This window comes from Salvelinus namaycush, chromosome 17 (assembly GCF_016432855.1).
Source record: "Salvelinus namaycush isolate Seneca chromosome 17, SaNama_1.0, whole genome shotgun sequence".
Classification (NCBI taxonomy): Eukaryota; Metazoa; Chordata; class Actinopteri; order Salmoniformes; family Salmonidae; genus Salvelinus; species Salvelinus namaycush.
The window spans coordinates 3,592,002-3,614,638 of record NC_052323.1 but is presented as its reverse complement, the minus strand read 5'-3'; the positions used below and the strand labels follow the sequence as shown (position 1 = coordinate 3,614,638).

The 22,637-nt window shown below is 39.0% G+C and overlaps 15 non-coding genes across 15 annotated transcripts; all 15 read left to right on the top strand.

The window, feature by feature from the left end:
* Positions 1–10,786: 10,786 nt before the first annotated feature.
* On the top strand, positions 10,787–10,858 carry trnac-gca. Its single transcript has one exon. It is a non-coding gene; the product is annotated as a tRNA-Cys (tRNA).
* A 303-nt stretch (positions 10,859–11,161) lies between these two features.
* trnac-gca lies at positions 11,162–11,233 on the top strand. Its single transcript has one exon. It is a non-coding gene; the product is annotated as a tRNA-Cys (tRNA).
* Positions 11,234–11,536: 303 nt separating this feature from the next.
* trnac-gca lies at positions 11,537–11,608 on the top strand. The gene has a single exon. It is a non-coding gene; the product is annotated as a tRNA-Cys (tRNA).
* A 303-nt stretch (positions 11,609–11,911) lies between these two features.
* Positions 11,912–11,983, top strand: trnac-gca. The gene has a single exon. It is a non-coding gene; the product is annotated as a tRNA-Cys (tRNA).
* A 673-nt stretch (positions 11,984–12,656) lies between these two features.
* On the top strand, positions 12,657–12,728 carry trnac-gca. The gene has a single exon. It is a non-coding gene; the product is annotated as a tRNA-Cys (tRNA).
* A 303-nt stretch (positions 12,729–13,031) lies between these two features.
* Positions 13,032–13,103, top strand: trnac-gca. The gene has a single exon. It is a non-coding gene; the product is annotated as a tRNA-Cys (tRNA).
* A 673-nt stretch (positions 13,104–13,776) lies between these two features.
* On the top strand, positions 13,777–13,848 carry trnac-gca. The gene has a single exon. It is a non-coding gene; the product is annotated as a tRNA-Cys (tRNA).
* Positions 13,849–14,522: 674 nt separating this feature from the next.
* trnac-gca lies at positions 14,523–14,594 on the top strand. The gene has a single exon. It is a non-coding gene; the product is annotated as a tRNA-Cys (tRNA).
* Positions 14,595–15,268: 674 nt separating this feature from the next.
* trnac-gca lies at positions 15,269–15,340 on the top strand. Its single transcript has one exon. It is a non-coding gene; the product is annotated as a tRNA-Cys (tRNA).
* Positions 15,341–15,644: 304 nt separating this feature from the next.
* Positions 15,645–15,716, top strand: trnac-gca. Its single transcript has one exon. It is a non-coding gene; the product is annotated as a tRNA-Cys (tRNA).
* A 675-nt stretch (positions 15,717–16,391) lies between these two features.
* Positions 16,392–16,463, top strand: trnac-gca. Its single transcript has one exon. It is a non-coding gene; the product is annotated as a tRNA-Cys (tRNA).
* A 488-nt stretch (positions 16,464–16,951) lies between these two features.
* On the top strand, positions 16,952–17,023 carry trnac-gca. The gene has a single exon. It is a non-coding gene; the product is annotated as a tRNA-Cys (tRNA).
* Positions 17,024–19,697: 2,674 nt separating this feature from the next.
* trnac-gca lies at positions 19,698–19,769 on the top strand. Its single transcript has one exon. It is a non-coding gene; the product is annotated as a tRNA-Cys (tRNA).
* Positions 19,770–20,616: 847 nt separating this feature from the next.
* Positions 20,617–20,688, top strand: trnac-gca. The gene has a single exon. It is a non-coding gene; the product is annotated as a tRNA-Cys (tRNA).
* An 847-nt stretch (positions 20,689–21,535) lies between these two features.
* On the top strand, positions 21,536–21,605 carry trnac-gca. Its single transcript has one exon. It is a non-coding gene; the product is annotated as a tRNA-Cys (tRNA).
* The last annotated feature ends 1,032 nt before the right edge of the window (positions 21,606–22,637 follow it).

Genomic DNA, 22,637 nt, shown 5'->3' with positions numbered 1-22,637 from the left:
GAGCAGCTTACTGATCACTGCACCTGTACACAGCCCATCTGTAAAGCCCACCCAACTACCTCATCCCCATATTGTTATTTTTTGTTGTTGTTGCTCTTTTGCACCCCAGTATCTCTACTTGCACATTATCATCTGCACATCGATCACTCCAATGTTAATGCTAAATTGTAATTATTTTGCCACTATGGCCTATTTATTGCATTACCTCCCTAATCTTACTACATTTGCACACACTGTACATAGATTTTTCTATTGTGTTTTTGTCTGTACGTTTGTTAATCCTATGTGTAACTCTGTGTTGTTGTTTTTGTCGCACTGCTTTGCTTTATCTTGGCCAGGTCGCAGTTGTGAATGAGAACTTGTTATCAACTGGCATACCTGGTTAAATAAAGGTGAAATAATAAAAAGAATAAAAAGAAACAGGAAATATTAAAATGGTAGTGTACTGGGAAAGATGGGTTGGAATGAAGACTAGGGCCTAATTTATTTATTTCAATTGACTAATTTTCCATGTTGCATTTATATTTTGGTTCAGTATATACAGTACATTCGGAAAGTATTCAGACCCCTTGACTTTTTACACATTTTGTTAACTTCTTCAGGCTGCAAGCCCGACGTCGGTACACTTATGACAACAGCCAGCTCAAGTGCAGGGCGCGAAATTCAAAATATATATATTTTTTTAAATATTTAACTTTCACACATTAACAAGTCCAATACAGCATATGAAAGGTACACATCTTGTGAATCAAGCCAACATGTCCGATTTTTAAAATGTTTTACAGGGAAGACACAATATGTAAATCTATTAGCTAACCACGTTAGCAAAAGACACCACTTTTTTTACTCCATCAGTTTTTTACTCCATCAGTAGCTATCACAAATTCGACCAAATAAAGATATAAATAGCCACTAACCAAGAAACAACTTAATCAGATGACAGTCTGATAACATATTTATTGTATAGCATATGTTTTGTTAGAAAAATGTGCATATTTCAGGTATAAATCATAGTTTACATTGCAGCTACAGTCAGAAATTGCACCGAAAGCAGAGAAAAATTACAGACACCAACGCCAAATAACTAAATACTCATCATAAAACATTTCTGAAAAATACATAGTGTACAGCAATTGAAAGACAGGCATCTTGTGATTCCAGACAATATTTCCGATTTATCAAGTGTTTTACAGCGAAAACACAATATAGCGTTATATTAGCTTAGCACAATAGCAAACATAACAACAGCATTGATTCAAGGCAAAAATAGCGATAACGTAGAAACCACCAAAATATATTAATTTTTTCACTAACCTTCTCAGAATTCTTCAGATGACAGTCCTGTAACATCATATTACACAATGCATATAGAGTTTGTTCGAAAATGTGCATATTTAGCGGCACAAATCGTGCTTATACAATGAAAATAGTGTCCAAATACTCAAGCAATCTGTCCGGCGCCATCTTGGAAAGGCCCCTATTCTTATCGAAAACTATTCATAAACTTGACTAAAAAAATACAGGTTGGACAGCAATTGAAAGACAAATTAGTTCTTAATGCAATCGCTGAATTACATTTTTAAAATTAACGTTACTGCGCAATACAGGGTGCGATAAAGCAAGGCTACACTGCAAGTAATGGCGTCTTATGCATTTTACTTTTTCCAACAGAACAATGAATTATCAGCATAAATAGTTCTTACTTTTTGATGAACTCCCATCAGAATCTTGGGAAAGGTGTCCTTTGTCCAAAAGAATCGTTGCTAGGTTGGAGAACGTCGTCTTCAACGTTGCAATTAGCAGTAAACAATAGCCATGTGGGCCAGAGATACCCAACTTCCTACAACGTCACGAAAATAAATACCCGAAAATCGCAATATACTGACATAAACTGATATAATTCGGTTTAAAATAACAACATTACGATGTCTTTAACACCTATATCGAATAAAAACAGAGCCGGATATATCTTGGAGCTGAAACAGGAGCTTCTAACATGACATGCCAAGAACCTCCCTGCGTCAGAGCGAAGAGTGGAAAGATGGGACATTTCGGTTCCAAGCAATTTATAACCTTTGGGAACTACGTAGAAACTCCATTTCAAGTCTCCCTATTCGCTGACACCCAGGGGGAGGCGTATGCAGTGCATCTCAACCAATAGAGGACAGGCAAATTAATACACAGGTCTCAGAACAGCCAGCAAAATTCTGCATTCTGACATACACATAGGAAAATTGCTCTAAGTCGAGTTCTGTTTCACCCACAGATATAATTCAAACGGTTTTAGAAACTAGAGAGTGTTTTCTATCCAATAGTAATAATAATATGCATATTGTACGAGCAAGAATTGAGTACGAGGCCTTTTTGAAATGGGCACCTTTTATCTGGCTACTCAATACTGCCCCTTGAGCCCAAACAGGTTAAATTACAGCCTTATTCTGAAATTTATATATTTTTTAAATTATTCATCATCAATCTACACACAATACCCCATAATTACAAAGCAAAAACAGGTTTTTAGAAATTTTTGCAAATTTAGTAAAAATAAAAAACTGAAATATCACATTTACATATGTTTTCAGACCCTTTACTCAGTACTTTGTTGAAGCACCTTTGGCAGCGATTACAGCCACGAGTCTTCTTGGGTATGACGCTACAAGCTCGGCACACCTGTATTTGGGGAGTTTCTCCCATTATTCTCTGTAGATCCTCTTAAGCTCTGTTAGGTTGGATGGAGAGCGTCGCTGCACAGCTATTTTCAGGTCTCTCCAGAGATGTTCGATCAGGCTCTGGCTGGGCCACTCAAGGAAATTCAGAGACTGTACTGAATGCACACCTGCGTTGTCTTGGCTGTGTGCTTAGGCTTGTTGTCCTGTTGGAAGGTGAACATTCACCCCAGTCTGAGGTCCAGAGCTCTCTGAAACAGTTTTCATTAAGGATCTCTCTGTACTTTGCTCCGTTCATCTTTCCCTCGATCCTGACTAGTATCTCAGTCCCTGCTGCTGGAAAACATCCCCACAGCATGATGCTGCCACCATCATGCTTTACCTTAGAGATGGTGCCAGGTTTCTCCAAACGTGACGCTTGGCATTCAGGCCAAAGAGCTCAATCTTGGTTTCATCAGACCAAAGAATCTTGTTTGTCAAGGACCAGACAATCTTGTTTCTCATGGTCTTTAAGGTGCCTTAAAGTACCAAGCGGGCTGTCATGTGCCTTTTACTAGAGAGCGGCTTCCGTCTGGCCACTCTACCATAAAGGCCTGATTGGTGGAGTGCTGCAGAGGAACTCTGGAGCTCTGTCAGAGTGACCATCGGGTTCTTGGTCACCTCCCTGACCAAGGCCCTTCTTCCCTGATTGCTCAGTTTGGCTGGGCGGCCAGCTCTAGGAAGAGTTTTGGTGGTTCCAAACTTCTTCCATTTAAGAATGACGGAAGCCGCTGTCTTCTTGGGGACCTTCGATGCTGCAGAATTCTTTTGGTACCCTTCCTCAGATCTGTGCCTCGACACAATCCTGTCTCGGAGCTCTATGGACAATTCCTTCGACCTCATGACTTGGTTTTTGCTCTGAAATGCACTGTCAACTGTGGGACCTTATATAGACAGGTGTGTGCCTTTACAAATCATGTTCTATCAATTAAATTTACCACAGGTGGACTCCAATTAAGTTGTAGAAATATATCAAGGATGATCAGTGGAAACAGGATGCACCTGAGCTCAATTTTGAATCTCATAGCAAAGTGTCTGAATACTTACGTAAAATAAGGTTTTTCTGTTTTTATAAAAACCTGTTTTCGCTTTGTCATTTTGGGGTTATTGTGTTTAGATTGATGAGGAAAAAAATATAATTTAATAAATTGTAGAATAAGCCTGTAACGTAATGAAATTTGGAAAAGGGGAAGGGGTCGATACTTTCCGAGTGCACTGTATGTCTGTCTGGAGCTCAGAGTAACCTAAATGCCATCTTTACCAGTGTCTCTGACAAGGTGCTGACAGATAAGTAACTGCAGTCAATGAAATTCAAATTCATTGCATATTTTACAGGCGTAAATACTGTATCTAATGCAGTTCATCTAAGTTACTCTATTTATCAAGACAAAATGTAAAATTGGTAGGCTTCAATCAGAGTGCTAACACTTTACATTAAGGCATGCTTAAAAGGATAAGTATGTTATAAATGTAGGCCTGTTCATTAGCATATTAGTTTAGATTAAGTTTATACATCTGTAGTAAACAGTTATATAACATTGGTTGGATTTGTGTGCCTGCAAGTATAGCGCAATGTAAAGTGTTACTCTGAGAGCGAACCCAAGGCCTAACACTCATGGTTAAGAAATATAACTCATGGCTGAGAAATGAAAAAGAGAAATGAAACCTTCTTCATTCACCTGATATCAGTATGTTTGGCTTTTGTTTGATTCCTTCAGAAACCAATGACCTGCATTAACTCTCAAGCCCCTCAAGGGAACCCAGTGACAGACAGCAGGTGTGTGTTGGTAATGAGAGCAGTCCCCAACAACCTACCAGTCAAATAAGACAGGGCCAGTCATTTCTGCTTTAAAGTAGGTTAACATACAATTTGGCCCCTCTAGGGTATAGTGATTGTAATGACAATGGTGCCATGAAGTAAGCTAAAATCAATACATTTGGAATGTAAATCTTCTGATTAAGTAAATATCTGTTGAAAATAAGCTCATATGAAGGTGAAAGCAATTGATTTATTACAAAAGATTGGCAGTAATCCTAGTCCTCTCCTATGAGACAAGGTGATATGATGTGTGTGTGAGTGTGTACAGTGTGTACAGTGTGTGTGTGTGTGTGTGTGTGTGTGTGTGTGTGTGTGTGTGTGTGTGTGTGTGTGTGTGTGTGTGTGTGTGTGTGTGTGTGTGTGTGTGTGTGTGTGTGTGTGTGAAAGAAAGAGAGAGAGAGAGAGGGTGGGGGGTAATTCTGAAAATACAGTAAGTGTCCAGTATATTAACTCATGCCTCAAAAGTATTTAACATAGGCGTAGTTTACCAAGCTTTGTTCACATCACAACAACCAAAAACTGTGTTGAATAGAACAATGAGACACCATAATGCGGCCAGTGAATGCCATGATTTAAATTCTCACCGAACAAAAACCAGTTTGTGCGATTATTGTCCGCCAAGCTCGCAATGACCCCAAAATCCATTCCACATGATGCATTCATTGTTTTCGACCAAACACGCTCCACAGCAGAGGCTACTGTTCGCAAGGCAAGTGGGATGAAGAATTTGCGTCACTTTTTCAACAGGTGACTAGGCAATAAACCCTGCTAGCCTGGTTTGCCGTGCCTTTGTGAAATGATAGTATGATAACGGGAAGGCACTTTTAGCCAAATTACAAGTCTCTAAATTGTATTCTGCAATGCAATAACGTAACCGTAAGAGTTTGATAAGGACAGTGACTCACCTCAATCCATTTCTGCGCTTCTAGAAACGCGGGCTCGGAGGCCGATTCGGAGAGGAGATGTCGCTGGTGTGGTTGTCCTATATCTGCAGCGGGACTTGCCATTTGCAAAGCTGCTCAGTGTTAAAATATATGAACAAAAAAGCTTGAATCAAATTGGAAAATCCCCAGGCTTCAGCCTCAGCACCTGACCGTGAAAACCAGATAATGCCGTTTTTTTTGTCTTGACTTGCTGTTTAGGTAGTCTCCCTCTCCTTCAGTGCTCCTTCGGTTGTATGCTGCAAACCCGCGGCAATGCACTTGCAGCTACCAATGATTTATATGTACACTAGATAACAGATGGGGGCGCTGGGTTGAAATCACCGTGCCTCCATCTTGGCACTTCCACACCGTTGTAAAAAAAGACTGTATTTTGGAAGCTATAGAAATGCATTAATGTCTACCTCTGTTTTTGTTACGTTTATTCTATACAGACATCTTAATGCATAATTGTTTATTGTTTTATGTGAGCTAAACATGAAAATTAACACCTCTTCCCTCACAGAAGGCTGAGAGATTCGGCATGGGCACAGCTTCTACCCGTCAAGCCATAAGACTGCTAAATAGTTAATTAAATATTTAAATAACCAATAGCTATCCAGACCCTTTGACAACTCTTTTGACTCTCATCACATACACTGCTGCTGCAGTTTACTATCTATCCTGTTGCCTATTCACTTTATCCCTACCTACATGTACATATCTACCTGAATTACATAGTACCTCTACATATCGACTCGGTACTGGTACCCTGTGTATATAGCCAAGTTATCTTTACTCATTGTGTATTTATTCCTCATGTTATTACTTTTCGATTATTTAAAACAAAAAATCTCTGCATTTTTTACATTTTTTTACATTTTTATTTTATTTAACTAGGCAAGTCAGTTAAGAACAAATTCTTATTTACAATGACGGCTTTCCCTTGTTGGGAAGGGTCCGTAAGTAAGCATTCCACTTTTAGTCTGCACCTGTTGCGCTGCCTCCACTAATCCAGCACCATTTCAACTTCAACGTTTCAACATCATCTAATCACCTATGCTTAGTCTAATACAGTGACAACTAAAAGATAACAAAAACGATTTAGTCCATTCAACGTAAAATAAATATGATGTGGCTGTCCACGGTACTGATTTATCTGTGTGTGTGTTGTGTGTGCGTGCAAGTAGAAATAACATGTTGACTCACCATACTTGCAGAGAAACGCCAATGCCATCCTCCTCTTTCATGTTGCCTAAACGGTCTATGTACAGTACACGCTTTTAGTTTTTGTTGTTCTAGGAAACCTGGCTAAAATGCTTGATCGCTAGCCTAACTTCCTATCATTTTCAACAATATGCCAGGCCAGCTAGTTAACTTTAACCTACTACATTTAGCTACATGTTGAACTTCCATCCTCTCAGGCCAGGGGCACAATGTGTGAATTTTTGGTTGGTTCTGAATTGCTGTTATAATCATTGGCCAGTACAGAGAATTAAGTAAAACCACAAGTCTAAATCCCTATCTCCATCCATGATTAATTTAGGAAATTGCAAGCTAGCCACCGGAGGACAACGACAAAATGAGATGCAACAATATAATTTTTTCTGTCAATGAAATTTGGCTTCTGATGTGATGTGATTGGTGTGAAGCCAAATCGAAACTGGCTTCCCTTGATACTTTTTTTGGGCGTGCCAGGACCATTCACAGCTGAGCTCACTCAGTTTAGCTCAACGCTGATGAGTTATTATTTTATATATTTTTTCATCATGGGAGGTCAAATGCTCACTGGCTTCCCTTGCATTCAATGCAATGTCAAACTCTTTTTGCCAAGACAGCATCAGATAGATGGGCTACACATGCTGAGACACAGGGGCACTGTTTCATTCGTTTTGATGCCTTCTCCGGCGAGATACATTCAGCCTTTTTATTTATGAAATACAGAGCGATGAAAGATAAATTATTTTGTATGTTTGTTTCTTGGTCAATTTTTTGGGGAAGCCTGGCTTCCCTTAGCATCCATGAATTCACGACACTGGGAACGAATCAACTTGCTCACACCACAATATGAATCGCACCAGTAGCTATGTTTCCATTAACTTGTCCAGGGATTTTTTTGTCAACATTTAAAAAGTTGCATAGAAATTAGTCACGACAATTGCCTGCAATGGTACATTTCCATTGACCTGTCTTGTGTAGATAAAAACAGCTGGATGTGATGGCGTTACACCTTAAAAAAAACACCCACTGGGCACAAATGTAAAATGATTTGATGATAATGTATATTTTCGTTAGTTTATCATACTACCGTCATCAAAATGTCATGAATTGTAACCACTTTTAAATAGGGGGATGAGATTGATGCACCCCCTTCAAAATCCCCTTCAAAATGTGTCTGTTTAAGATAGAGATAGGCCTATCGGTATGGGACGCGTCTTAATCCACTGCATCTGCCTATGTCGGCCTTCCGCATGTGCGGTGGAAAGTGGCAGAGTTACAGAGCTGTTTGTCAGACCATGAGACATCCCAAAAATCAGTCTTCTCACGAAAACGTCTGTAGTGTCCTGTGTTCGAATGGTTTGGCCTACAAACACACACGACTCGTCTGAAGTGGGTAACGTCGATGTGCTAACTTCTGTCTGTAGTGTTCGAATGGTATGAAGGGTATGAAGGGTATGATATTTGTGCATCTGTAACTTTCTCACTAATCACTATTCACGATTAATTCAGGATTATCTGTAATCATGGTAGCATCCATGATTAGAAGTGTTTAGAAACATATTCTATTCTTATTTCCTATAAAACTGACTCCAAAATGACACAATGCAATATTTACTGTTCATTTCTACTGGGCACAAAATAATCTGAAACACAACCAAAGCAAACAGCAAATGCACCCAACACATTTGTAGAGTCACAAGATTATTGTAGTCATTGTGTGCTATGAATATGGGATCAAATACTTAACTTTTTACTACTTTAATACACATAAGTGAATTTGTCCCAATACTTTTGCTACCCTAAAACGGGAGGATTAAGTACAAAAAGTGCGGTCATTTCTAAACGGTTCACCCAATATGGATGAAAATACCCTCAAATTAAAGCTGACGGTCTACCCTTTAACATATTTGTCCTTGTTTGATTTCAAAACTTTTTGAGTATAGAACCAAAATAATTGTAGAAGATTAATTGACACAATAATTATGGAGGGCACTGTACGTGTTGAAGAGCTTTCGTATATCTCCTAGATATAGAAAAACTTTTCAAAATCGTATTCTTTATGATTTATTTTTTGACTGTTTGTTTTGCCATTTATGAATGTATTATTCAGTGCGTTTCTATGGGCTATAATAGTAAAGACCAAATTCAATATTTTATCAAATCATTTTTACATACAATAGATTTTTTATACCTACAGGGGTCCTAAAATTCTGAATCAAATAGCTAAATGAGATATGGTATGACCATCTTAAAACAATTCCATATGTTAGCTTAGTATAAGTAGCCTCAGAAGCATCTGCATTCAAAAAATGTTGTGTGGTTATCTTTAGACATATTCTCCACATTTTTACACAGGGAATTGTTGATATATTTCCCCCCCCCCAAAAAAAAGATAGCCACGCCCACATCATTGACAAACACACCATATTATTCAACCAATATTACTTAGGGTAGTCAAGGTATTTTATAATCAATAGTTTGTCAATAGAAGGAATTGGCATATTGGCAAAATGGCAAGAAAACTCATTTCAAGCCGTCTACTGACCTCTTGTGGAACAATACTGAACACCAGGCTTGAAAATTCACTTTAGACTTTCTCTGTCATAACTCAAATCCTAGTACACACCTTTGCACTCCAGGTTCAAATCCTGGAGCCCGTCTGAAGTAATGTGCTTTATAAGTGTATCTTGAGAGAGGGTGTTACTTATTAGGTGCTGTTACTCTTCATCTAAAATGTCTCTTATTAGATGGTAATTCTCTCCAGTTCCTGACAGATGGGGTACAGCTCAGTGGTAGAGGATTTGACTACAAATCAAGAGGTCCCAGATTCATAGTCCTGGTGCCCACTTGAAATTAAATGCTTTATAAGTGTGATTTGAGAGAGGGAGTGTTCTTTATTAGGTCCTGTTACTCTTAATCACAAAACATAGGCCTTATGGACAAACTCAATAAAATAATGTTCATATGGTTCATATGGTATAATTGAAAAAAAAAAGACAAACGGTCCAGAAGGCACTTTTTTAGAGGGTGTTGAATTATTTTGGGGGGATTTTCAAAATTTGACCCTTGGGTCTTGACTTTGTGACCATTTGCAATATGAAAATCTACGGTAGAGTGCGCTCGACATCTTTGGGATTTTTGGTGTATGACACTTGGCATTTGCCATATGCCACTTGCCATATGGTTTGGATGAACTGCCGTCCATTTGAGTGATATTTGTGATTGTGTATGTGTTTCGTCCAATGCCAATATGTTGCCATTCATTTTTGTCCATTTCATGAGGGTTTTCCCTTATTAGCTGTTTTTTCTCTCTGCTGTTTTTTCTCTTAGTATCTAACAGAGGGGGTAGTGCGTTACACTTCAGATCAAGAGGTCTCAGGTTCAAATCCTACTATCCCCTTGATATCAAATACATTATAGGTGAGTTTTCATAGAGGGAGAGTTCTTTATTATAAGTTCATTATTAGGCAATATAACTCTCCATCTAAAATGTCTGTTATTAGATGTTTTTGTCTCTGTCAGACAGTTCCAAGCAGAGGGTGTGTTACAATTCAGATCAAGAGGTCTCAGGTTCAAATCAATTTGTCCCTTTGAAATCAAATACTTTATGGGTTTGTTTTCATAGAGAGAGTGTTCTTTAATAGATTATGGCGCTCTCCATCTAAAAGGTCCCTTATTAGAAATGTTTTACCACTTTTGACTGTTGCTAACTGAGGGGTATAGCTCAGTGGTAGAGCATTTTACAGCAGATCAGGAGGTCCCAGGTTCAAATCCTGGTGCCCCTTGAAATCAAGTACTTCAAGTGTATCTCTACAGAGGGTGGGCTCCTTTTTCGGAGCTGTTACTCAATCTAAAATGTCCCTTATTAGGTGGTTGTTCTATCTGCCAGACGGTTCCTAACAGAGGGGGTAATGCATTACACATCAGAGGTCTCAGGTTCAAGTCCTTCTATCCCCTTGAAATCCAATTCATTTTAGGTGTGTTTTCATAGAGGGTGACGTCTTTATTAAGACTTCTATATTAGCCAACAGAACTCCTTTTAAAATGTCCCTTATTAGACCGTTTAAACCCCTTTTGACAACTCTAGACAAGTTTTCCACGTTTATAAATTTTCAGACAGAGGGGGTATAGCTCAGTGGTAGAGCATTTGACTGCAGATCAAGAGGTCCCAGGTTCAAATCCTGGTGCCCCCTTGATGTCAAGTACTATCTAATTGTATCTTGAGAGTTGGAGTGCTCATTTTCAGGAGTTGTTACTCAATCTAAAATGTCCCTCATTTGATGTTTTTTCTCTCAGTCTAACAGTACCAAACAGAGTGGGTAGTCTGCTGCTCTTGAGATCCAGAGGTGTCAGGTAATTTTTTTTCTATCCACTTGAAATCAAATACATTACTGGTGTGTTTTCCAAGAGGGAGAGTTTTTGAAGAGGCAAAATAACTCTCCATCTAAAATGGCCCTTGTTAGACAGTTTTTCCCTCTTACACAGTTTCAGACAGAGGGGGTATAGCTCAGTGGTAGAGCATTTGACTGCAGATCAAGAGGTCCCAGGTTCAAATCCTGGTGCCCCCTTGATGTCAAGTACTATCTAATTGTATCTTGAGAGTCGGAGTGCTCATTTTCAGGAGTTGTTACTCAATCTAAAATGTCCCTCATTTGATGTTTTTTCTCTCAGTCTAACAGTACCAAACAGAGTGGGTAGTCTGCTGCTCTTGAGATCCAGAGGTGTCAGGTAAAATGTTTTCTATCCACTTGAATTCAAATACATTACTGGTGTGTTTTCCAAGAGGGAGAGTTTTTGAAGAGGCAAAATAACGCTCCATCTAAAATGGCCCTTGTTAGACAGTTTTTCCCTCTTACACAGTTTCTGACAGAGGGGGTATAGCTCAGTGGTAGAGCATTTGACTGCAGATCAAGAGGTCCCAGGTTCAAATCCTGGTGCTCCCTTAAAGTCAAGTACTATCTAATTGTATCTTGAGAGTTGGAGTGCTCATTTTCAGGAGTTGTTACTCAATCTAAAATGTCCCTCATTTGATGTTTTTTCTCTCAGTCTAACAGTACCAAACAGAGTGGGTAGTCTGCTGCTCTTGAGATCCAGAGGTGTCAGGTAAAAAAAATTCTATCCACTTGAAATCAAATACATTACTGGTGTGTTTTCCAAGAGGGAGAGTTTTTGAAGAGGCAAAATAACGCTCCATCTAAAATGGCCCTTGTTAGACAGTTTTTCCCTCTTACACAGTTTCTGACAGAGGGGGTATAGCTCAGTGGTAGAGCATTTGACTGCAGATCAAGAGGTCCCAGGTTCAAATCCTGGTGCCCCCTTAAAGTCAAGTACTATCTAATTGTATCTTGAGAGTTGGAGTGCTCATTTTCAGGAGTTGTTACTCAATCTAAAATGTCCCTCATTTGATGTTTTTCTCTCAGTCAGACAGTTCCAAACAAAGGTGGAAGTGCGATAGACTTCAGATCAAAAGGACTCAGGTTCAAATCCTTTAGTGAACTTGAAATCAAATGCTTTTTTAATGTGTGCTTTCAAAGAGAGAGTGTTCTTTATTAGGTTATGTAGATCTCCATCTTAAATGTCCCTTATTAGACAATTTTTGGACATTTTTCCATTAGCGTGGGAAAAGCTCAGTGGTAGAGAATTTGACTGCAGATCAAGCGGTCCCAGTTTCAAATTCTGGTGCCCCCTTAAAATCAAGTGCTTTCTAAGTGTATCTTGACGGTTGGAGTATTCTTTTTAGATTATGTTACTCAATCTAAAATGTCCCTCATTTGATGTTTTTTCTCTCAGTCTAACAGTACCAAACAGAGTGGGTAGTCTGCTGCTCTTGAGATCCAGAGGTGTCAGGTAATTTTTTTTTCTATCCACTTGAAATCAAATACATTACTGGTGTGTTTTCCAAGAGGGAGAGTTTTTGAAGAGGCAAAATAACGCTCCATCTAAAATGGCCCTTGTTAGACAGTTTTTCCCTCTTACACAGTTTCTGACAGAGGGGGTATAGCTCAGTGGTAGAGCATTTGACTGCAGATCAAGAGGTCCCAGGTTCAAATCCTGGTGCCCCCTTAAAGTCAAGTACTATCTAATTGTATCTTGAGAGTTGGAGTGCTCATTTTCAGGAGTTGTTACTCAATCTAAAATGTCCCTCATTTGATGTTTTTTCTCTCAGTCTAACAGTACCAAACAGAGTGGGTAGTCTGCTGCTCTTGAGATCCAGAGGTGTCAGGTAAAAAAAATTCTATCCACTTGAAATCAAATACATTACTGGTGTGTTTTCCAAGAGGGAGAGTTTTTGAAGAGGCAAAATAACGCTCCATCTAAAATGGCCCTTGTTAGACAGTTTTTCCCTCTTACACAGTTTCTGACAGAGGGGGTATAGCTCATTGGTAGAGCATTTGACTGCAGCTCAAGAGGTCCCAGGTTCAAATCCTGGTGCCCCCTTGATGTCAAGTACTATCTAATTGTATCTTGAGAGTTGGAGTGCTCATTTTCAGGAGTTGTTACTCAATCTAAAATGTCCCTCATTTGATGTTTTTTCTCTCAGTCAGACAGTTCCAAACAAAGGTGGAAGTGCGATAGACTTCAGATCAAGAGGACTCAGGTTCAAATCCTTTAGTGAACTTGAAATCAAATACTTTTTTAATGTGTGCTTTCAAAGAGAGAGTGTTCTTTATTAGGTTATGTAGATCTCCATCTTAAATGTCCCTTATTAGACAATTTTTGGACATTTTTCCATTAGCGTGGGAAAAGCTCAGTGGTAGAGAATTTGACTGCAGATCAAGCGGTCCCAGTTTCAAATTCTGGTGCCCCCTTAAAATCAAGTGCTTTCTAAGTGTATCTTGACGGTTGGAGTATTCTTTTTTAGATTATGTTACTCAATCTAAAATGTCCCTCATTTGATGTTTTTTCTCTCAGTCTAACAGTACCAAACAGAGTGGACAGTCTGCTGCTCTTGAGATCCAGAGTTGTCAGGTAATTTTTTTTCTATCCACTTGAAATCAAATACATTACTTGTGTGTTTTCCAAGAGGGAGAGTTTTTGAAGAGGCAAAATAACTCTCCATCTAAAATGGCCCTTGTTAGACAGTTTTCCCTCTTACACTGCTTCTGACAGAGGGGGTATAGCTCAGTGGTAGAGCATTTGACTGCAGATCAAGAGGTCCCAGGTTCAAATCCTGGTGCCCCCTTGATGTCAAGTACTATCTAATTGTATCTTGAGAGTCGGAGTGCTCATTTTCAGGAGTTGTTACTCAATCTAAAATGTCCCTCATTTGATGTTTTTTCTCTCAGTCAGACAGTTCCAAACAAAGGTGGAAGTGCGATAGACTTCAGATCAAGAGGACTCAGGTTCAAATCCTTTAGTGAACTTGAAATCAAATACTTTTTTAATGTGTGCTTTCAAAGAGAGAGTGTTCTTTATTAGGTTATGTAGATCTCCATCTTAAATGTCCCTTATTAGACAATTTTTGGACATTTTTCCATTAGCGTGGGAAAAGCTCAGTGGTAGAGAATTTGACTGCAGATCAAGCGGTCCCAGTTTCAAATTCTGGTGCCCCCTTAAAATCAAGTGCTTTCTAAGTGTATCTTGACGGTTGGAGTATTCTTTTTTAGATTATGTTACTCAATCTAAAATTTCCCTCTTTAGATGTTTTTTCTCTCAGTCTAACAGTACCAAACAGAGTGGATAGTGTGCTCCTCTTGAGATCCAGAGTTGTCAGGTAATTTTTTTTCTATCCACTTGAAATCAAATACATTACTTGTGTGTTTTCCAAGAGGGAGAGTTTTTGAAGAGGCAAAATAACTCTCCATCTAAAATGGCCCTTGTTAGACAGTTTTTCCCTCTTACACAGTTTCTGACAGAGGGGGTATAGCTCAGTGGTAGAGCATTTGACTGCAGATCAAGAGGTCCCAGGTTCAAATCCTGGTGCCCCCTTAAAGTCAAGTACTATCTAATTGTATCTTGAGAGTTGGAGTGCTCATTTTCAGGAGTTGTTACTCAATCTAAAATGTCCCTCATTTGATGTTTTTCTCTCAGTCAGACAGTTCCAAACAAAGGTGGAAGTGCGATAGACTTCAGATCAAAAGGACTCAGGTTCAAATCCTTTAGTGAACTTGAAATCAAATGCTTTTTTAATGTGTGCTTTCAAAGAGAGAGTGTTCTTTATTAGGTTATGTAGATCTCCATCTTAAATGTCCCTTATTAGACAATTTTTGGACATTTTTCCATTAGCGTGGGAAAAGCTCAGTGGTAGAGAATTTGACTGCAGATCAAGCGGTCCCAGTTTCAAATTCTGGTGCCCCCTTAAAATCAAGTGCTTTCTAAGTGTATCTTGACGGTTGGAGTATTCTTTTTTAGATTATGTTACTCAATCTAAAATGTCCCTCATTTGATGTTTTTTCTCTCAGTCTAACAGTACCAAACAGAGTGGGTAGTCTGCTGCTCTTGAGATCCAGAGGTGTCAGGTAATTTTTTTTTCTATCCACTTGAAATCAAATACATTACTGGTGTGTTTTCCAAGAGGGAGAGTTTTTGAAGAGGCAAAATAACTCTCCATCTAAAATGGCCCTTGTTAGACAGTTTTTCCCTCTTACACAGTTTCTGACAGAGGGGGTATAGCTCAGTGGTAGAGCATTTGACTGCAGATCAAGAGGTCCCAGGTTCAAATCCTGGTGCCCCCTTAATGTCAAGTACTATCTAATTGTATCTTGAGAGTTGGAGTGCTCATTTTCAGGAGTTGTTACTCAATCTAAAATGTCCCTCATTTGATGTTTTTTCTCTCAGTCTAACAGTACCAAACAGAGTGGGTAGTCTGCTGCTCTTGAGATCCAGAGGTGTCAGGTAAAATTTTTTTCTATCCACTTGAAATCAAATACATTACTGGTGTGTTTTCCAAGAGGGAGAGTTTTTGAAGAGGCAAAATAACTCTCCATCTAAAATGGCCCTTGTTAGACAGTTTTTCCCTCTTACACAGTTTCTGACAGAGGGGGTATAGCTCATTGGTAGAGCATTTGACTGCAGATCAAGAGGTCCCAGGTTCAAATCCTGGTGCCCCCTTGATGTCAAGTACTATCTAATTGTATCTTGAGAGTTGGAGTGCTCATTTTCAGGAGTTGTTACTCAATCTAAAATGTCCCTCATTTGATGTTTTTTCTCTCAGTCAGACAGTTCCAAACAAAGGTGGAAGTGCGATAGACTTCAGATCAAGAGGACTCAGGTTCAAATCCTTTAGTGAACTTGAAATCAAATACTTTTTTAATGTGTGCTTTCAAAGAGAGAGTGTTCTTTATTAGGTTATGTAGATCTCCATCTTAAATGTCCCTTATTAGACAATTTTTGGACATTTTTCCATTAGCGTGGGAAAAGCTCAGTGGTAGAGAATTTGACTGCAGATCAAGCGGTCCCAGTTTCAAATTCTGGTGCCCCCTTAAAATCAAGTGCTTTCTAAGTGTATCTTGACGGTTGGAGTATTCTTTTTTAGATTATGTTACTCAATCTAAAATGTCCCTCATTTGATGTTTTTTCTCTCAGTCTAACAGTACCAAACAGAGTGGGTAGTCTGCTGCTCTTGAGATCCAGAGGTGTCAGGTAAATTTTTTTTCTATCCACTTGAAATCAAATACATTACTGGTGTGTTTTCCAAGAGGGAGAGTTTTTGAAGAGGCAAAATAACTCTCCATCTAAAATGGCCCTTGTTAGACAGTTTTTCCCTCTTACACAGTTTCTGACAGAGGGGGTATAGCTCAGTGGTAGAGCATTTGACTGCAGATCAAGAGGTCCCAGGTTCAAATCCTGGTGCCCCCTTGATGTCAAGTACTATCTAATTGTATCTTGAGAGTTGGAGTGCTCATTTTCAGGAGTTGTTACTCAATCTAAAATGTCCCTCATTTGATGTTTTTTCTCTCAGTCAGACAGTTCCAAACAAAGGTGGAAGTGCGATAGACTTCAGATCAAGAGGACTCAGGTTCAAATCCTTTAGTGAACTTGAAATCAAATACTTTTTTAATGTGTGCTTTCAAAGAGAGAGTGTTCTTTATTAGGTTATGTAGATCTCCATCTTAAATGTCCCTTATTAGACAATTTTTGGACATTTTTCCATTAGCGTGGGAAAAGCTCAGTGGTAGAGAATTTGACTGCAGATCAAGTTCAGGCTTAAATTTTTTCGGTCCACTTGAAATCAAATGCATTACTGTGTGTTTTCCAAGAGGAGAGTTTCTTGATTAGACAAAATAACTCTCCATCTAAATGGCCCTTGTTAGACAGTTTTTTCCTCTTATAGAGTTTCTAACATAGGGGGTATAGCTCAGTGGTAGAGCATTTGACTGCAGATCAAGAGGTCCCAGGTTCAAATCCTAGTGCCCCCTTGAAGACATGTACTTCTAAGTCTATCTTTAAAGATGGAGTGCTATTTTTCAGGAGTTGTTACTCAGTCTAAAATGTCCCTCATTAGATCTTTTTCTCTCAGTCAGACATTTCCAACGAAGTTGGAAGTGCAATAGACTGCAGATCAAGAGGTCCCAGATTCAAATTCTGGTGCCCCGTTAACTTCTTTGATATAGGGGGCGCATTTTCACTTTTGGATGAAATGCTGCCCATAGTGAACTGCCTCCTACTCTGTCCCAGATGCTAATTATGCATATTTATTATTTTGGATAGAAAACACTCTGAAGTTTCTAAAACTGTTGAATATGTCTGTGAGTATAACAGAACTCATATGGCAGGCAAAAACCTGAGAAAAATCCAAACAGAAAGTGAACATTCTGAGAGTGGTCATTTTTAAAGTCTTCGCCTATTCAATTCCCTGTAATATATGGTCTGTTTGCACTTCATACGCCTTCCACAGATGTGAACAGTCAGTAGAACATGGAATGAAGCTGGGACCGGATGGGAGGGGAATGAGAGAAGTTAAAATCAAGTGCTTTCAAGTGTATCTTGACGGTTGGTGAATCTTTTAGATTATGTTCTCTCTAAAATGTCCTTCATTAGATGGTTTTTCTCTCAGTCAAAGAGTTCCAACAGAGTGGGTAGTGTTTTACCCTTGAGATCCAGAGGTGTCAGGTTAAATTTTTTCGGTCCACTTGAAATCAAATGCATTACTGGTGTGTTTTCCAAAGGGAGAGTTCTTGATTAGACAAAATACTCTCCATCTAAAATGGCCCTTGTTAGACAGTTTTTTCCTCTTATAGATTTCTGACATAGGGTTTATGCTCAGTGGTAGAGCATTTGACTGCGAATCAAGAGGTCCCAGGTTCAAATCCTAGTGCCCCCTTGAAGACATGTACTTTCTAAGTCTATCTTTAAAGATGGAGTGCTATTTTTCAGGAGTTTGTTACTCAGTCTAAAATGTCCCTCATTAGATCTTTTTTCTCTCAACGGACAGTTCCAAACAGAAGTTGGAAGTGCATAGAACTGCAGATAAAGAGGTCCCAGATTCAAATTCTGGTGCCCGTTAACTCTTTGATATAGGGGGCAGCATTTTCACTTTTGGATGAATTGCGTGCCCATAGTGATCTGCCTCCTACTCTCTCCCAGATGCTAATATATGCATATTATTATTGCTTTTGGATAGAAAACACTCTGAAGTTTCTAAAACTGTTTGAATGATGTTCGGTGAGTATAACAGAACTCATATGGCAGGCAAAAACCTGAGAAAAATCCAAACAGGAAGTGAAATTCTGAAGTGGTCATTGTTAAAGTCTTCGCCTATTCAATTCCCTGTAATATATGGATCTGTTTGCACTTCATACGCCTTCCACTAGATGTAACAGTCAGTAGAACATGGAATGAAGCTGGGACCGGATGGAGGGGAATGAGAGAAGTTAAAATCAAGTGCTTTCAAAGTGTATCTTGACGGTTGGTGTAATCTTTTTTAGATTATGTTACTCAATCTAAAATGTCCGTCATTAGATGGTTTTTCTCTCAGTCAAAGAGTACCAAACAGAGTGGGTAGTGTTTTACCCTTGAGATCCAGAGGTGTCAGGTAAAATTTTTCGGTCCACTTGAAATCAAATGCATTACTGGTGTGTTTTCCAAGAGGGAGAGTTCTTGATTAGACAAAATAACTCTCCATCTAAAATGGCCCTTGTTAGACAGTTTTTTCCTCTTATAGAGTTTCTGACATAGGGGTATAGCTCATGGTAGAGCATTTGACTGCAGATCAAGAGGTCCCAGGTTCAAATCCTGTGCCCCCTTGAGACATGTACTTTCTAAGTCTATCTTTAAAGATGGAGTGCTATTTTTCAGGAGTTGTTACTCAGTCTAAAATGTCCCTCATAGATCTTTTTTCTCTCAGACAGACAGTTCCAAAGAAGTTGGAAGTGCAATAGACTGCAGATCAGAGGTCCCAGATTCAAATTCTGGTGCCCGCTTAACTTCTTTGATATAGGGGGCAGCATTTTCACTTTTGGATGAAATGCGTGCCCATAGTGAACTGCCTCCTACTCTGTCCCAGATGCTAATATATGCATATTATTATTACTTTTGGATAGAAAACACTCTGAAGTTTCTAAAACTGGTTGAATGATGTCTGTGGATTATAACAGAACTCATATGGCAGGCAAAAACCTGAGAAAATCCAAACAGAAAGTGAACATTCTGAGAGTGGTCTTGTTAAAGTCTTCGCCTATTCAATTCCCTGTAATATATGGATCTGTTTGCACTTCATACGCCTTCCACTAGATGTGAACAGTCAGTAGAACATGGAATGAAGCTGGGCAGGATGGGAGGGGAATGAGAGAAGTTAAAATCAAGTGCTTTCTAAGTGTATCTTGACGGTTGGTGTAATCTTTTTTAGATTATGTTACTCAATCTAAAATGTCCGTCATTAGATGGTTTTCTCTCAGTCAAAGAGTTCCAAACAGAGTGGGTAGTGTTTTACTCTTGAGATCCAGAGGTGTCGGTTAAATTTTTTCGGTCCACTTGAAATCAAATGCATTACTGGTGTGTTTTCCAAGAGGGAGAGTTCTTGATTAGACAAAATAACTTCCATCTAAATGGCCCTTGTTAGACAGTTTTTTCCTCTTATAGAATTTCTGACATAGGGTTATAGCTCAGTGGTAGAGCATTTGACTGCAGATCAAGAGGTCCCAGGTTCAAATCCTAGTGCCCCCTTGAAGACATGTACTTTCTAAGTCTATCTTTAAAGATGGAGTGCTATTTTTCAGGAGTTGTTACTCAGTCTAAATGTCCCTCATTAGATCTTTTTTCTCTCAGTCAGACAGTTCCAAACGAAGTTGGAAGTGCAATAGACTGCAGATCAAGAGGTCCCAGATTCAAATTCTGGTGCCCCGTTAACCTCTTTGATATAGGGGGCAGCATTTTCACTTTTGGATGAATTGCGTGCCATAGTGATCTGCCTCCTACTCTCTCCCAGATGCTAATATATGCATATTATTATTGCTTTTGGATAGAAAACACTCTGAAGTTTCTAAAACTGGTTGAATGATGTCTGTGAGTATACAGACTCATATGGCAGGCAAAAACCTGAGAAAAATCCAAACAGGAAGTGAAAATTCTGAGAGTGGTCATTGTTAAAGTCTTCGCCTATTCAATTCCCTGTAATATATGGATCTGTTTGCACTTCATACGCCTTCCCTAGATGTGAACAGTCAGTAAAACATGGAATGAACTGGGACCGGAGGGGAGGGGAATGAGAGAAGTTAAAATCAAGTGCTTTCTAAGTGTATCTTGACGGTTGGTGTATCTTTTTTAGATTATGTTACTCAATCTAAAATGTCCGTCATTAGATGGTTTTTCTCTCAGTCAAAAGTTCCAACAAGTGGTAGGTGTTTTACTCTTGAGATCCAGAGGTGTCAGGTTAAATTTTTTCGGTCCACTTGAAATCAAATGCATTACTGGTGTGTTTTCCAAGAGGGAGAGTTCTTGATTAGACAAAATAACTCTCCATCTAAAATGGCCCTTGTTAGACAGTTTTTTCCTCTTATAGATTTCTGACATAGGGGGTATAGCTCAGTGGTAGAGCATTTGACTGCAGATCAAGAGGTCCCAGGTTCAAATCCTAGTGCCCCCTTGAAGACATGTACTTTCTAAGTCTATTTTAAAGATGGAGTGCTATTTTTCAGGAGTTGTTACTCAGTCTAAAATGTCCCTCATTAGATCTTTTTTCTCTCAGACAGACAGTTCCAAACGAAGTTGGAAGTGCAATAGACTGCAATCAAGAGGTCCCAGATTCAATTCTGGTGCCCCGTTAACTCTTTGATATAGGGGGCAGCATTTTCACTTTTGGTGAATTCGTGCCCATAGTGATCTGCCTCCTACTCTCTCCCAGATGCTAATATAGTCATATTATTATTGCTTTTGGATAGAAAACACTCTGAAGTTTCTAAAACTGGTTGAATGATGTCTGTGATATAACAGAACTCATATGGCAGGCAAAAACCTGAGAAAAATCCAAACAGAAAGTGAAAATTCTGAGAGTGGTCATTGTTAAAGTCTTCGCCTATTCAATTCCCTGTAATATATGGATCTGTTTGCACTTCATACGCCTTCCACTAGATGTGAACAGTCAGTAGAACATGGAATGAAGCTGGGACCGGATGGGAGGGGAATGAGAGAAGTTAAAATCAATTGCTTTCTAAGTGTATCTTGACGGTTGGTGAATCTTTTTTAGATTATGTTACTCAATCTAAAATGTCCGTCATTAATATGGTTTTTCTCTCAGTCAAATAGTTCCAAACAGAGTGGGTAGTGTTTTACTCTTGAGATCCAGAGGTGTCAGGTTATTTTTTTCGGTCCACTTGAAATCAAATGCATTACTGGTGTGTTTTCCAAGAGGAGAGTTCTTGATTAGACAAAATAACTCTCCATCTAAAATGGCCCTTGTTAGACAGTTTTTTCCTCTTATAGATTCTGACATAGGGGGTATAGCTCAGTGGTAGAGCATTTGACTGCAGATCAAGGTCCCAGGTTCAAATCCTAGTGCCCCCTTGAAGACATGTACTTTCTAAGTCTATTTTAAAGATGGAGTGCTATTTTTCAGGAGTTGTTACTCAGTCTAAAATGTCCCTCATTAGATCTTTTTTCTCTCAGACAGACAGTTCCAAACGAAGTTGGAAGTGCAATAGACTGCAGATCAAGAGGTCCCAGATTCAAATTCTGGTGCCCCTTTAACTTCTTTGATATAGGGGCAGCATTTTCACTTTTGGATGAATTGCGTGCCCATAGTGATCTGCCTCCTACTCTCTCCCAGATGCTAATATATGCATATTATTATTACTTTTGGATAGAAAACACTCTGAAGTTTCAAACTGGTTGAAGATGTCTGTGAGTATAACAGAACTCATATGGCAGGCAAAAACCTGAGAAAAATCCAAACAGAAGTGAAATTCTGAAGTGGTCATTGTTAAAGTCTTCGCCTATTCAATTCCCTGTAATATATGGATCTGTTTGCACTTCATACGCCTTCCACTAGATGTGAACAGTCAGTAGAACATGGAATGAAGCTGGGACCGGATGGGAGGGGAATGAGAGAAGTTAAAATCAAGTGCTTTCTAAGTGTATCTTGACGGTTGGTGTAATCTTTTTTAGATTATGTTACTCAATCTAAAATATCCGTCATTAGATGGTTTTTCTCTCAGTCAAATAGTTCCAAACAGAGTGGGTAGTGTTTTACTCTTGAGATCCAGAGGTGTCAGGTAAATTTTTTTCGGTCCACTTGAAATCAAATGCATACTGGTGTGTTTTCCAAGAGGGAGAGTTCTTGATTAGACAAAATAACTCTCCTCTAAAATGCCCTTGTTAGACAGTTTTTTCTCTTATAGATTTCGACATAGGGTATAGCTCAGTGGTAGAGCATTTGACTGCAGATCGAGGTCCCAGGTTCAAATCCTAGTGCCCCCTTGAAGACATGTACTTTCTAATTGTCTTTAAAGATGGAGTGCTATTTTTCAGGAGTTGTTACTAGTCTAAAATGTCCCTCATTAGATCTTTTTTCTCTCAGACAGACAGTTCCAAACGAAG